Source organism: Otolemur garnettii, unplaced genomic scaffold (genome assembly GCF_000181295.1).
Source record: "Otolemur garnettii isolate 467f Iridium unplaced genomic scaffold, OtoGar3 scaffold00004, whole genome shotgun sequence".
NCBI lineage: Eukaryota > Metazoa > Chordata > Mammalia > Primates > Galagidae > Otolemur > Otolemur garnettii.
Genome location: NW_003852399.1, coordinates 33,313,956 through 33,328,563, shown reverse-complemented (window position 1 = coordinate 33,328,563; position 14,608 = coordinate 33,313,956).

Here is a 14,608-nt window from a genome sequence, read left to right as displayed (position 1 = left end):
ATAAAAGTAAGAAAGTGAAACATATGTCTTAGCAGAGTGTCCCTGAGAATTCTATAGGAGGAGATTCTAACTGGCCCAGAGCAGTCACTAGGGATTGAACCGGGAGTGAAGCACACACAGGAGTGGAGGTGAGAACTCATATAGTTCATTCCAACTGGAGAAGAGAGTGGATGTGCAGAGAGGCAGTTGATGGGCAGGGACCAGTCAGGAGAGGGAGCTTGTACCTTGCCTTTAACTTCTGGCTGTTGGCTCTCAAACATTGGTCCATGAAGTGGCTCCATCAAAGTCCTCCTGAGCTGAGCCCGAGTCAACTGAATCAACAACGTTAGAGACCTTGAGATCCGGTCAGTTTTGGAACTTCTGCTGCAGCAATGAGAGCCCATCAGAAGATTTTTGAGCAAGAAAACAACGTGATGATAGATGTTATTTGGAAAGCTCACTCTGGACACAGTGTGGCCAATAAAATTTAGAAGACAAAGCAAGCTAGGAAGCAAGGAAGGAGACTTTTTAGTACTTCTAGTGATCCATAAAGGCCTAAACCAAGGAAATATTGTAGTATTGGGGATGTAGAGAAAAGAAATGGAAAAACATTTTTGGTTTAGAACCAGTAGATGTCTGAATTGAAAGGACATGGAGAACGTGGTTTATACATTAAATCTCCCTTTGCTCTACCCCCTCACCCTCCACCCATCTGATACTGCCTACAAATATTTTACAGAGAGCATATGCTTGCATTCTAGCACTGTTGAAAACGGCTCAAAATCTAAGCCTGCCTTGTTAAAGAGCCACAGTGGAAATCATTCACACATAGAAAATTAATTAGAAAATCAACGAATGGAAAGTATGGAACACTGATATTAGATCATTTCTCTTTTAAATGAGAAGCACCACGGCAAAGGAAGAACATACTGGAAATAACAACCACATATCTCAATAACTTCATAACTTTGCCTGCAGAAATTCAGAGAGGCTATGTTGATTTGCAGGAATATTGACCATCTTGGTAAAGTCCATATCTCTAAACTCAAAATCTAAACTTTCATTTCAGATAAAATTTAGTTTTGTGCATGTTAGGCATTTTCAGGCTCAAAGACTATGTGAATATTTAGAGTATGCTGAGAACAGAGACCATGCCTTGCTCTGTTCTATGTGCTGGGAATTTTATCACTTACATATCTTTATTTATGCATTTATCAATCATATTCCTCTAAGGCATTCACAATGTGCCTAACATGGCCACTGCAAATTCTTAATAAACACATTTTTTTCCCCATAAAGCTTTACAAAGTACATATTATCACATATCTTACATAGTTGGAGTTTCTCCATTTCACAGAGGAGGAAACTCAGGCACAAGTTACTCAGAGGTTAAGTAACTTATGCTGACTCCCACAGCCAGCAAAGAAGAGGCAATTTGAACCCAGGCAGTCTGGCTCCTGAATTTGTGCCTTTAGCCACTTCCATAATATATGCTTTATCAATATTTACCAAACAAAAGACAAATGAATCATTCACTACATGATTTATAAATCCATTAAACAAATTTTTAGGAGTCCCTGTTTTGCACCAGGAACTGTCTTTTACCATCTCTATAGTATAATTATATATTAAGCAATGAAAAATACATATATTAATAATGACGGAGAGTAGAATTTGGCTGAGCTATATCCCTGAGATCATTATTCTCAGAGGAAAGGCCACGTAAATTGAATCTACAGAAACTTTATCTTTTATTTCATTAAATTGAAGATAAATTATTGATTTGGGGGATTTATTTTTCAAAGCACCTACAGTGAATTTTTGGCTATAAATTTTCAAAATCAATACTGACTACTCATAACAAGATGTATTATCTTTTCTCTATAAAGGGAATTCTAAATAGATGAAATGAGGTTATTTTGGAGACTGGAAATTTAAGAAATACCATTTCCATGAAAAACCACATTTTTAAAAATAAACTTTTTCTGGAGACAAAAATCTAATCCTGTGTATTTATTTGTTGATCTGATCGACAACTTCCAGATATTCTGTATGTTACAGGAGAATGGAGACAATACAAAAGAGAATAACAGGAGATAGTGTTTTATTCTGATGTCTCAGAATAAAATTAGGAGGTTCAGAAAGGCCTATTATCATGTAAGTAAGAAAATAAAACTTTACTTCTCAAAAGAAAACCTGATAGAAGGGCATTAACTCAAACTTCCATTTGGCCATTTTAGATGTCAATGATAAAGATATTTATGAAAAGACAAACATAAAATCCATTGTGTAGTTTGCTAAGGGAGGAGGTCTTGAGATTTTGCCCCCTAGTTAATTCATAGAGCTCTTCATTTACTTTTCTAACCAATCTTTACCAGCCCTGTGTCTGTCCACAGAGATCATTAGATTGTAAATACATGAAGGAAAAGACACTTAACAACGTATTATAGATAACCTGGAAAGCAATGTTGTCAGACCCTTGCAAATAAAACCGCTCTTGGATAGCCTTCCAAATCAGCAACCTGAAACTGTAATACACTAAACTCATTTTATTGTTACTACAACTTGATAATATTGATTGTCATGTCTTATCAGGATTTTTTTTTTATTCATTGCCTCATTAAAACTGTTCCCTTAGAAAAGTGGAAGCACACCTTTTATTTCCCTAGGAACATTTTGGACCACCTATTCATCTGGAGAACTTTGAAATGGATTCTTTCACTACAATGAATGTAAGGTAGCAATTTGGTACCTGGCCTGTATAAGAATTATTTATAACAACACTGAATTATGGATAGATCTGGACGGTGCCAACAGTAAGTTGTCTTTGGACAGCAATAATGAAGGAGCATTTTTATAGGAGAACACCTTAGAAGCCTGTGAAAGAAATTCCCGTCTGACAGAGTTATGTAGAAGTATCACATGTAAATGAGTTAGTTACATGAACAGGAGGAAGCTCTAAGTGGCTCCAGGGTAAGGGAAGCTCTGCAGTGTGGGTGGTTTTATTTTTTCCTGCCTTTATTCTAGTGTTGAAATGTTGACTTAACTCCGATGAATATGTGATTGTTTTCCCCCCTTATATTTAAGATGAACTTAAAGGTTTCGATAACAACAAATAGGTCTGTAAAACCCTAGCGTCATTTTCAGTCTTGTGGCTTTGTTGTTTCTTTTCTTTTTTTAGTTCATTTTTTCCATCGCAATCTCTATTCTTTGGGACATAGTTCTTTTCCACAGCTAGCCCACTGGAAAACATGTAGCCTTTGATTTCTGGAATTCAGAGTTGGGAGATCATGAATATTTTAATATTCGTAATTAATACTTTAATATTTAAAAATTATTTTAGTGTGCTTTAATTCTCTGGCATGAATAACTCATCATACTTTTAATATTAAAAAGCCATTACAAAATTCAGTTAAAAAGCTGCAAAACACAGACTTCCAGATTTTACCCAGAGTGAGCAGAATGGGTATCGCTTTCTCAAACACCTGCTATTTCTCATCTCTTCTTGGGAAGAGTATCTAGGTGGTACTGGTTCTCCAGTATTTCTCCCTGTAGAATTCTGGGTTTGAAATAAGAGTAAGTTATTGACGTCCAACTTCCTTTTCTGTTTACAGTTCGGGTTCATTCCTGATTTCTACACTTTCTTCCTCCAAATTTGTGGATCACAACTTAGAAGAACTTGTTAACTTCTTTTTCTCTTTACCTCATATAGATTTTTTTTTTCCTGAAAGAGACTTATACTATGACAACATTTCATAGCGGTTTGAACACTATGAAAGGCAACTGATAAAAAATAATCAAGCCAATTCCAATTAGAAATAAAAAAAACTCAGTATTATTATAATACCTGTCCGATCTGCAAGATGAAAAGTTGATCCTATTAATAGTTGGATACTGAACACACGTTCTTGAAGATGATTTCTTTTACCTCTGGAATGCTGATGAAGGGCTTGACACAATATCATTAAAAGTCAATTAAAAAATGAAATCGCGGATGCCCTCTGCCAGGCCTTCTATGCACTTGGAATTAGAAGGCTTAGTTTCCAAGCTAATCATTTCAGAAGTGCAACTCCACACCCAGGCAGGCAGGAAGATCCCCAATGAAGGAGATATACAAACAGGTTTCAGTAGGCACAGACGGCTACCCTGGGGCCGGGTCCGCTGCTTATTTGTGTACACGGTATATGACTGTGTACGGAGCAAGAGGGGATTACAGCTGATACGCGGTCTAATTTGACACACTGCAACCGAAGAAAACTTTACAGGGGAAAACGAAAGGTGAAAAACCCCTTTTGGAGCGAGCTTTTACGTGAAATGCCACAGTGTTCTCTAATTATTGCAATGTGAAAATCATTAGAATAAATAGCAGCAAATCTATTTTGTTCCCTGATTCCTAATTACAATACACAGGCCGCAGATAATAGCCTTTTGTTGTTGTTGTTGTCACTATTTAGCAACTTTGAGTAGTTTTTAGCAGTCCACCCTCTCCATTGTACGCTGCTCTGGATTGCAAGGCAGTTCTGCACATCAGCATGTAATTTCCCCCAAGGTTGTATAAAATTCATTAATATAAAACATTAGCGCCCAGGAGCTGTAGGCCTTCTTATTTTTTTGTTAAGTGTTTAAATCCATTGACTTGTAACTGGATTTTAAAGTGACATTTTTTCCTTGCTGCCTCTGATTCAGTCCAAATTTAAAAAAAAATAATAAAATAAAATAAAAAGATGCCAGATGTCATGAGGCCAATAAGCAGGTGGGCCGAAGCTTCTGTACCAATTCAAACTGGCACCGCATCAAACCTGGTGGGTATAACCTTTAATTCACTGCTTCCCTGGCACCAGATCTAGTGCCATCTGCTCAGCCTTGCTAAGCTGTGCTTGTTTCTGTGCAGGGACGGTGCCAGCAATGCAAACTGTCTCCTACATGTGCAGGGAATCATCAGTGCAACTAGTTTTTCGAGACCCATATGGTGGCATCTGCGAATGCACACTGTCAGCATCGCTGCCTGTACTACCCTGCGAGTTTTAAGAATGGGAAGAGAGAATGCCAGCTTGTAATTCACGATAGAGGGCCAGGAGGAAAACTTTTTCCTTCCTTCTGAGGGCTTTTATTAAGGTCTTTTGAAGAGAGCACCAAGGCATTGGAAGATGCTTGACTTTAGCTCAGAGGCCAGGAACTCTGAGAAGCCTCTGTGAACATCACACCCAGAAAGAATCCTCTCCTGTGTTTACTGGATCAACAGAAAGCAAAGTCCTCCTTAGTTCATGGCACCAACACTCCAGAAAGCTATTTTTAAAGAATTCTTTCCTATTTCCAGTAAGACATGGAATACTGAGATTCAAATATATATGGGGTTGTGAGGGTGGGGTTATCTTGTTCTTCCAAGAAATAATGAAGAAGGGAGACCAGATTTGTTCCATCACTGCCTCCGTTCAGTGTGCCTTAGAGAGGCCAAGCGTTTAGAACTATGGTCTTTACGAAGAATGACCCCTCACCTCTTTATTCATTTTATATTATTTGCTGAGCACTGATGAGGTGAGCTGAAGGAAACACACACATACACAAACACACAACCACACACACACTCACACCTCAACCCTGCCTTGCAGAATGCCCGGAGAGGCAGTAAGCTACATGCAAACAGCCAGCTGCCTCAGAGCCCCCAGCTCTCAAATGAACTGGTGAGGTTTCTAGATGCATGCCTACTGATAATCACTGTTTCACATCGCAGGACAAATGCCCTGAGCTACACTTCCAGTGGACCTACCAGGAAACTCTTAATCAGCTCGCTGCTAAACAGACAGATAAATACGATTTGCTAGTTTGCGGGTTTATTATCCATTTCTCATACTGACTACAATTTCCATGGAAGAAATTTTGCTGAGTTCAACATTCTAAACCCAGCTTCTGGCAAAGTGTCCTGGACACAGTGCCTACTTGATCAGTATGTAAGAGGTAAAGAATTGATAAGCACGAAGATAATACTACTTTTAGATAGTCTAATAAAAATAAATACAGTCCAGAAATATATGCGATATGCCAAATATCAGTTAATGCAACTAAATTACTACTATTATTAAACAGTAATAATATAGAAGTAGTAGTATTCCCTGTACACCAACTCTATACCAAACACCTTGCTAAGCATTTTACATTCTTTATCTTATTCTACAACTTTAGCAACCTGTTAATTGTTAATATGAAATCTATTATATGGATAGGAGAATGAGGTCTGAGAAGTTTAGCCAGCACGCGTTACGAGCAACAGTCAAATTCAGCTCTATCTGACTCCAGAGCCTAAGTTTTTAATCACAACATTAACTGGCCTCTCCTCTATCAAAATATTTGGTAAATTCAGCCTGAATCAAATGGAAAAAAAGTGTTATACAAATAGGTTTCTGTTTCTGCCATATGTTAGGTTTTATTTCAAAAGTTTTCTATCTGCTAAACTAGTATTATTAATATAATATTATTAAGTTAAGGATCTGGGGAAGGTAAGTGTTTAGTCTTACTTTTAACTTATTTAAAAGACATTCATAGCCCATCATATATAAAACATATGTGTCTCACTAAGGACCCGAAAATTCTCAAGTATAAAAAATATAATTCTCACTCTGTTAACACCAGTTTCTGACGGTTACATTTCTGCATATATGGGAACTCCTGACTGGTGTATTAGTGATCTCGACACCATCTGGCAAAATAAAAATCTTGAAATACAGGCAGAATCATTTAGGGAAAAGATCAGGATAATTGTAGTGCAATATTTATCACACGCGCATTTGAGAATGTTAATTCACCTGATAAACATTAACAACTAAAACTAAGGAGAGAATACATTTCCTAAACATAAAATTCCTGAAAAATTATTATAATCGTTAAAACTGATGCCAGCGATCACTGTATATATATACTGAGATATTTTAAGCATTACAATCAGAGCCTAACAGTATTGTTTCACCAAAGGCAATGCATCCCACAAAATTATAGTTACCTTGAATTTATACCTATGTAGATTCTATTTTTAGCTTCTAAAGGATCTCTTTTCAAATATTTTTTATGATTCTTTCCCTGTGATTCATTCAAATATATCCCCTCCTTATCCTTCATTGCCTTATCCTATTGCTTCATTCCTTATCCTTATCGTCCTTCCAAGGAAGGAAGGATAGAGAGAGAGAGAAAGGGAAAGAGAGAGGGAGAGAGAAAGGGAAAGAGAGAGGGAGAGAGAAAGGGAAGGAGAGAGGGAGAGAGAGAGGGAAGGAAAGAGAGAGAGAGAGAAAGGGAAGGAGAGAGGGAGAGAGAGAGGAAAGGAACTTCTTTTCTAGCACTTGCTATAGGGAATATTTCCAGCAGAAATTTAGCCAGCCAAGAAGCCAGTCTCAAATGTTCATTTCTTCTCAATAATTACTTTTACTAATGCTAGGGAGATACTAGAACAAGATGGACAGGGTCAGAAGATACTGAGATTTTGGAGAAGCAAATAGATTTTTAAAACACAATTTTAAGTAGCAGAGTCCGTACACTGGGAGCAGAAAGGAGGTCACAGTGCAGGGAGCACAGGCACAAACTCTAATAAACGCTAGTGACCATGTGCCCTTTAAGAATATGCCTAATCTCAGGCTGCGGTAATATTTCTAGTTCACTGAATTGATTCAAGAATCAAATACAATAATGGATGTGACACCTTGTTGTTCAACGTGGCATGCGACACAAATGTAAGGTGACTTTTCATAAGCATTATTATCATTCCTTATTGCAGGCCACGGTCCAAGCACTTTTGTCAACAGAAAAAGGACAGACAAGACTCTGATCATCAGGAAAGTCTGACTCCAAACGGCAGATGCCCAGAAAATGACCACTTTGCACATTTCAGTTCCACCTCATCTCACACCGGAGCTGCCAGGTCAACTGACTTGAGCTTCCTAACCCTGCGTCAGCACATTTTGGTTCTCAGTGACCTCAGTCCTCATTTGCATTCAGGTATGTCTTTCAGCTTGGAAGCTGTTCAGAGTTTAAACCTCAATGGAAAATCTCTTGACTAAGACTCATTGGAGGAGATTAAATATCACCCCAGGGCACCTGCCTGAAATGGCAGGACTGTGGAAGCGCTGTCCGGCATTCTCACTCCAGCCCAGCCTCCCACAGCAAAGACCAACAAGGCCTTACACACAGGAGGGTGAGGGGAGTGGGGCACTGCTCTGCTCTGTCCTCCAGCCTTGGTGGCACTACGTTTGCCTTCCTGGACATTCTGCTGCCTCCTCTTCTCACCTCTTCCAGACTCTTTGTGAAACTAGGCCTGTAACAGCACAGAACAAAAGCACAGGCTCATTAACGAAAACACCGTAACGGGAGCGTAGGTGAAAACTCACTTACCAGCCACATGATTTAAACACTTTACATATTTAATCCTCACAACAACTCCATTTGATAAATGAGAAAACTAAGGCCTGGGGAGGTGAAGAAGCAGGTAAGGATACACAAAAGTAAGCAGCAGAGATGGAATCCAAACCCAGATGTATCTGATAGCCATCGCTGAGCTCTCGGACCCGTGCTAGGGGTGCGGTGCCTACTGAAGAGGAGGTGGCAGGCTGAGAAGACAAGAAGCCAGGGGATTGTCACAGTGCGTCATGCAAGACTTCTTTCACATGAATTTTTGGGGGGTGTGTAAACAAGTGTTTGACATTAAAACAAAGAAGATGTATTATGGAGTAGAAAGCCATGAGATTATGATTTTTTAATTAAAAAAAGGAAAAAGTTGAAGTAACCACATGCACACCAGGGCTGCTTAGTCATAGGCAGAGCTTCTGTCTTTCTGTCTTTCGGGGGAGCCCAGATAAAGGGAAGCAAACCGTGACCACCATCAGGGGCTCCTGACTTACCCCAATCAATTCCTCCATAAACTAGTGTTTTTCAGATTTTACCACATATTACTATCATCAGGGGTGGGAGTTGTTTTGTTCTTTTCTTTTCTTCTCGTGTGTGGCCTTCACCTACAAAGATTTTGATTCAATTGGTCTGGAGTGATTCTAGACACCCAGTATTTTTTAAAAGCTCCACTAGCTAGATACGAGAACGGCTCTACAACAAAAAATATGTGTGATACTGTCTTTTAAATAAACATGCTTTAAAATGCTCCTCTTCGTTCATTCAATGAGTATTCACTTTGTGCCAACCTGAGCAGGAGCCTGCACTGGAGACAAGGGTAGGAAGGCTCCTCACCTTTTGATGGGGTCAGGTCCAGATAAAACCATCATACGCTGAAATGTCGTAAGTCATTTAAGACACTTCACCTCCTGAGCACCATAGCTTAGCCTGGCCTGCCTTAGATGTGTGTCCATTAGCCCACACTTGGGCAAACTCATCTGGCCACACTGTGTACTGCAGAGCACCAGATGTTTCCCTCATCATCATGTGACTGACCAGAAGCTGCTGCTCACTGTCCAGCATCACAGGACACAGTATTTTACTGCATTTCACTAGCCCAGGAAAAGATCAAAAATTTGAAATTGAAAGTAGAGTTTTGGCCAAATGCATATCACTTTCACACCTTTGTAAAGCTAAAAATTGTAATCAAACCATCGTAAGTGGGCACTTGAGAACCGTTCCCCAGTTCACGTCTAAGACTCTTACCCTTGGGTGGTGTCGTTACTTTTCATTTCCCCATTTTTTCCTTCAGACAGATTGCATTCAATAGGAATTTGAATAAACTTTTCATAGCCTTTATTTCTGGCTTGTGGCAAATAAAATGGCAGAGGGAAGAAAAAAATAAGTCCATCCTGATGTCTCCAAGAGATGAAGTTGTTGCGGGACTAGTGCCAATTGAAGGCCAAGTAGAGGCAGAGGGAACAGAGAAACGGAAACTTCTCCATGCCTGTTCTTGCTCCCTGTCTCTTTTATGCTACATAGAAGTTTGTTCCAAGGCCTTTCACATATAAACCTGTTTTACAGCTACTTTACAGAGCACTGAAACTGATACACTTTGGTTAACAATAGTCAACAGAGAAGTTCTTTGAACACAGCTAAGATCACATGATCAAGAAGTAACAGTATTTTAGTCCAGGCAGAGTGACTTCCAAGTTGCTTATCTTAACAATTTATTGTTTCAACTTTCTATATTGAAAACTCCTGGGAGGAAGGGGACTGGGATCCAAGTTATAATTGCTCTTTTGACATGGAACTATGATGGATTTGGGAGCAATGGCATTAAAAAACTCAAGTAGACACAAGGAGATAATACTGTGGCATTAAGGGAATGGTGTCATCTCTGATGACTGCATTGGTTTTTCAGACCTGTGGAGTCAGAAGGGGTAGATCGGGGGAGAGAGATGGAGATTTAAGGTGCTGGAGAACATGTGCTCTCCTGTCACATGGCTGCCGAAAGCTGTAACTTGCCAATCATATGTTATTCAATGCAATGAATGCTGCAGCTAGAGGAATCTGTGGGCTCTTTGCCAAATCATGTTCAGGCCCAGAGTATCTTAGGAAGAGCAATAATGCATGGAGAAAATGCACAAGCCTGGCAGGAGGCAAAGCTGAGCTCAAATTTCCCCTTACTTTGTCTGAGTGACCCTATAATATTTAATCTGATGGAGCCTCGATTTTCCCATCTGGAGTCTAGAGATAATATAATTATATTTTTAATAAACCTAAAGCATTGCATAAGATAATGTATTTAGATTTCCGTGATGTGTGGTGGCAAGTTTATGAATGCTGGTTAAGTTTTTGAAAACATGCTTTTAATTTATAGAGGATGGTTTAGCTTGCCCATGAACCAAGATGATTATCAAGGTCTGGGAAAGTCTTCGCTAGTCTACAGGTGAGAACCGGCCCCTCATTATCTGAACTTTTATGAATTAGTTTGTATTCAGTTTGCCTTCCATACCAGTGTTTCTAGCAGATGCAATAATTCCTTAGATTATTCAAGCAAGAAACATTTGCTTTTCAACCCTCTGAATGAGTTCACAGTCGGACGGTAGAGATTCAAGATTTTCCTTTATTATTTTTCAAAAATGTCATTTGATGACAAACTGCTCCACATACTCCTTGAGTGCAAGAGTGGGGCCAATTAGGTGGTCCTGAGACAATTATTTAGGTTAGTATTTCTCTCCTTTTAAAGATTCTCTTTGAAGAAAAAGGTGTCAGACAGTGATTTCTATTATATTAATATCACTGCATAACAAGTCATCCTAAAACAGAGAGGCTTAAGCCATCAACAGTAATTCATTCTTCTTTCACAGTTTCCTGGGTCATAAATTTGGGAAGAACTTGCTTGGACGGCAACTACTGGCTCAAGGTCTCACACAGGTGCGGTGAGATGGTGGTTGGTACTGGAGCAGCTGGGGGCTAGCAGGGCTTCTCTCCTCATTTAGCCACAGGGATTCTCCACATAGTCTCTCCATATGTACCAGTTTGGATATTCACAGTACGGCAGCCTCAGGGCACACAGGGACTTGTGCACCAGCACTGAGATCCCTGGGCTGACGTGCAATTGCCCTTTATTGCCAAGCATGAGAAGTCAAGCAGCATCACTTCTGTTGATGACAGGAGAGTCACAGTCCTATTCACAATGGAGGAGAAGGGAATTAAGCTCTAGTCTAAGAAAGGGGCAAGATTCTAGGACAGCATGTGGCATTGTTTTGGCCTCCTAGGAAAATGTAATCAGTCCCAGATAGGCATTAACAAATCTGGATGTATAGACACAGATGCTTGAACCTACCATATACATGAATTTATTGAAAGTTTATGTATCTCTCTCTCTCTCTAACACACACACATGCTCACACACACATGCTACACATAGTCTCTCAAAATAAGCTCTGTGGACCCCTTCCAGTAACAGAATCATCTGAGGCCTGGCTAAAATTGCTTGGCTGACATGTCATCCACCCTTGATGATAGTTTGCATTTAATTTTCCTTAAGTTGCAACACATTCTAGTCCCACTCCATGTGCAATGAGGTCTATGATTATAGTGCAATGAGAATTGTTCCCAGGTGACCCCAGAAGCTCAGCCTGAGCTGCCTGAATAATGGGACCAAGCCTCGTCTTCTAGGGAAATCTAGAGCCATTCATACCCACTGCTTCTCTCACCGTAGGGGTTGTACCTGAATGAGGGGTGTCTTTATCCCAACCAGGAGAGTAAGGAATTTCCCCTCAAGCCTCAGCTCTCTGGGTACTGGTCGCCTTCATTATCAGACAACTCCTATGAACTCCACTCAAGTCTGGACTGTCTGCTGTCCAGACAGCTTGTGGATGTCTGTCATGCTCTCAACCCTAGAGGAAAATATCTTCCTGGGACACAGACGCTGCACACAGCTTCACTTCCCGTTCTCCTATGTCAAGCCATCCTTTCCTCTGATTACCAAATTTCCTTTCCCAGGTTCTTTAGAATGCCCATTTATTTTAGGAGAAGAGAATGATACACAATGAGCCTTATATATTTTGACATTGTTTCTATGCAAAGGACATATGTAAGAAAACTGAAATTATTTGCTCAAGGATCGTGGGAATAAAACTGAAAACTGTTGGCTCTGCTGTTTGGCATCTCGTTCACCTTGACAACTTGCAGTCACATATATGCCTACGTGTCTACTTAGTAAGGGAATTGATTATTCATGGCAAAATTATTGGCCTTTATATCAGGATTCTTTGCACGGAGTTGCTTCAAACTTGACATGTTGACATGCTAAACCTCAGAAATCACACACTGGCCCTTCATAGAACAAATGCAACTCACGGCACAGCTCTGTGGCCTGCATACTCAGAATTAATAGCTAAGATATAAAAATAGAGTGATAGCTTTAAAAATTGGATTTGTAGCTTCACTTAAAAAATCAGCAGAGCTGACATCACAAGGCTCATGTTGCTTCTTGTCAATAATCAATTGATGGCGAGTGGTAGCTGCTGTCTTTTTACCCAGCCAGGGGCTAATCTGTTTTTCTTAGTTTGCATAACCTCCTTGGGCCCTAAGGGCATTCATTTGGGGGCACAATAAATTTTATATCTCAAATACTGAGCTGATCAAATGATGAATACCCCAATGAGGCGTAAGTTGTAACTGGCACATCTATTGCAATACAGGGGAACAGTGAAAACATCAAGAGAGCTACTCAATGTACAATCACCCAGGAGTAATAATGGAGCCATTTGGTGGTAATTTATCTGTCAACCTCAATATATACCTAGATTTGGGAAGAGAAATAAACATCTGAGCAGCCTAAAGATATGGCATAAAAACCATGTACTAAAATTTATGGACCTTACTAACAGGTGAGCCCTAAACTCTCATTCTACACTGTGGAAAGACCTCCCCGAAATGCATCTATTTATATTTCAAACAACAAGGTATGTGAGTTCCCGTTGCCCCAAAAGTATCTTCTTGAAACTGGATATTACCATTTTACGATTTGAATTTCAGACATGAGAAAGAAAAAAGACAGAAAATAATAGAAAAGAAACCAAAACTAAGAAAGGGGGAAGAGCCTTGTAATTTTCATTAGCTCCTGAAATTGTCACAGGGTACAGTGCAATAATGTGTATTCATAACAATGACCAGGAGTCATCAGGGAAAGGTTAATGTTCAACTAACTCCATTTTAAAAGGCAGACATTTTTAGTGATCATGTATTTTCCCTTTGGAAAAATAATCATGGACTCTATCTGGAGCCTTAAAACGTATGTCTTTTGACTTAGTAATTCCATTTCTGGGACTGTATGTTAAATAAGCAAGCCCCATGTAGAAATCTCCCAGTGTACATGAATATTCACTAATATATTATTTGCTCTAGCCATGAGATAAAATACAACAAAATAAAACGTGAAATTGAATATCCAATGGAAATTGAGTATTTTCAGAACTTAGGGGATAACTCCTTTAGAGTGAGGGATTAGCAACTCTTACAATAATATTTATTTACAAGAGCAAAAGAAAAATATTTATACAGAATTGTGCAGATAATATAGTCATGACTATATTAAATAATGTATGTACAAAAAATAGGGCAGAAACAAATGTTTTAAAATAAATAATAAAATAAACTATGCCCATCATATTTGAGTATTGAAACTACAGATCACTTTTCATTAAAAATTTTTCCACATGATACAAATTTTTCATAATGGTCTTATGTTAATTTCATAATGAACAGAACCAGGGAACACTTATTTTAAAGATGCATATCCCTTAACAGAATCTTAGTAAGTATCCTAGCTGTTATACAAAATGTTTGTTTCTAAACAGTTACACTAATATGCGTTTAAGTGGTAAGTTTCAATGATCTGAGGAAATCTTCACCAAAATTGAACATGTTATTTACCAGTTACAATAGACAAATTAGATATTAGTACATATGAAGTATTTCTAACTTTTACCTGCCTTACTATGTAGACTAGAAGGTGTACTGGTGATCATTAATATCATAGTACGTATTACTGATAATTTTTTTAGAACCTATCTATCTTCTCATTACTGGGCATCTACCTAGAAGAAAAAAAATCATTTTATCTTAAGGACATTGCACTAGACCAGTGGTTCTCAACCTTCCTAATGCCGTGATGTATGTTCATTGTTACAGATGGGTCGCAACCCACAGGTTGAGAACCGCTGCACTAGACTGTTCACCATTGCCAAAT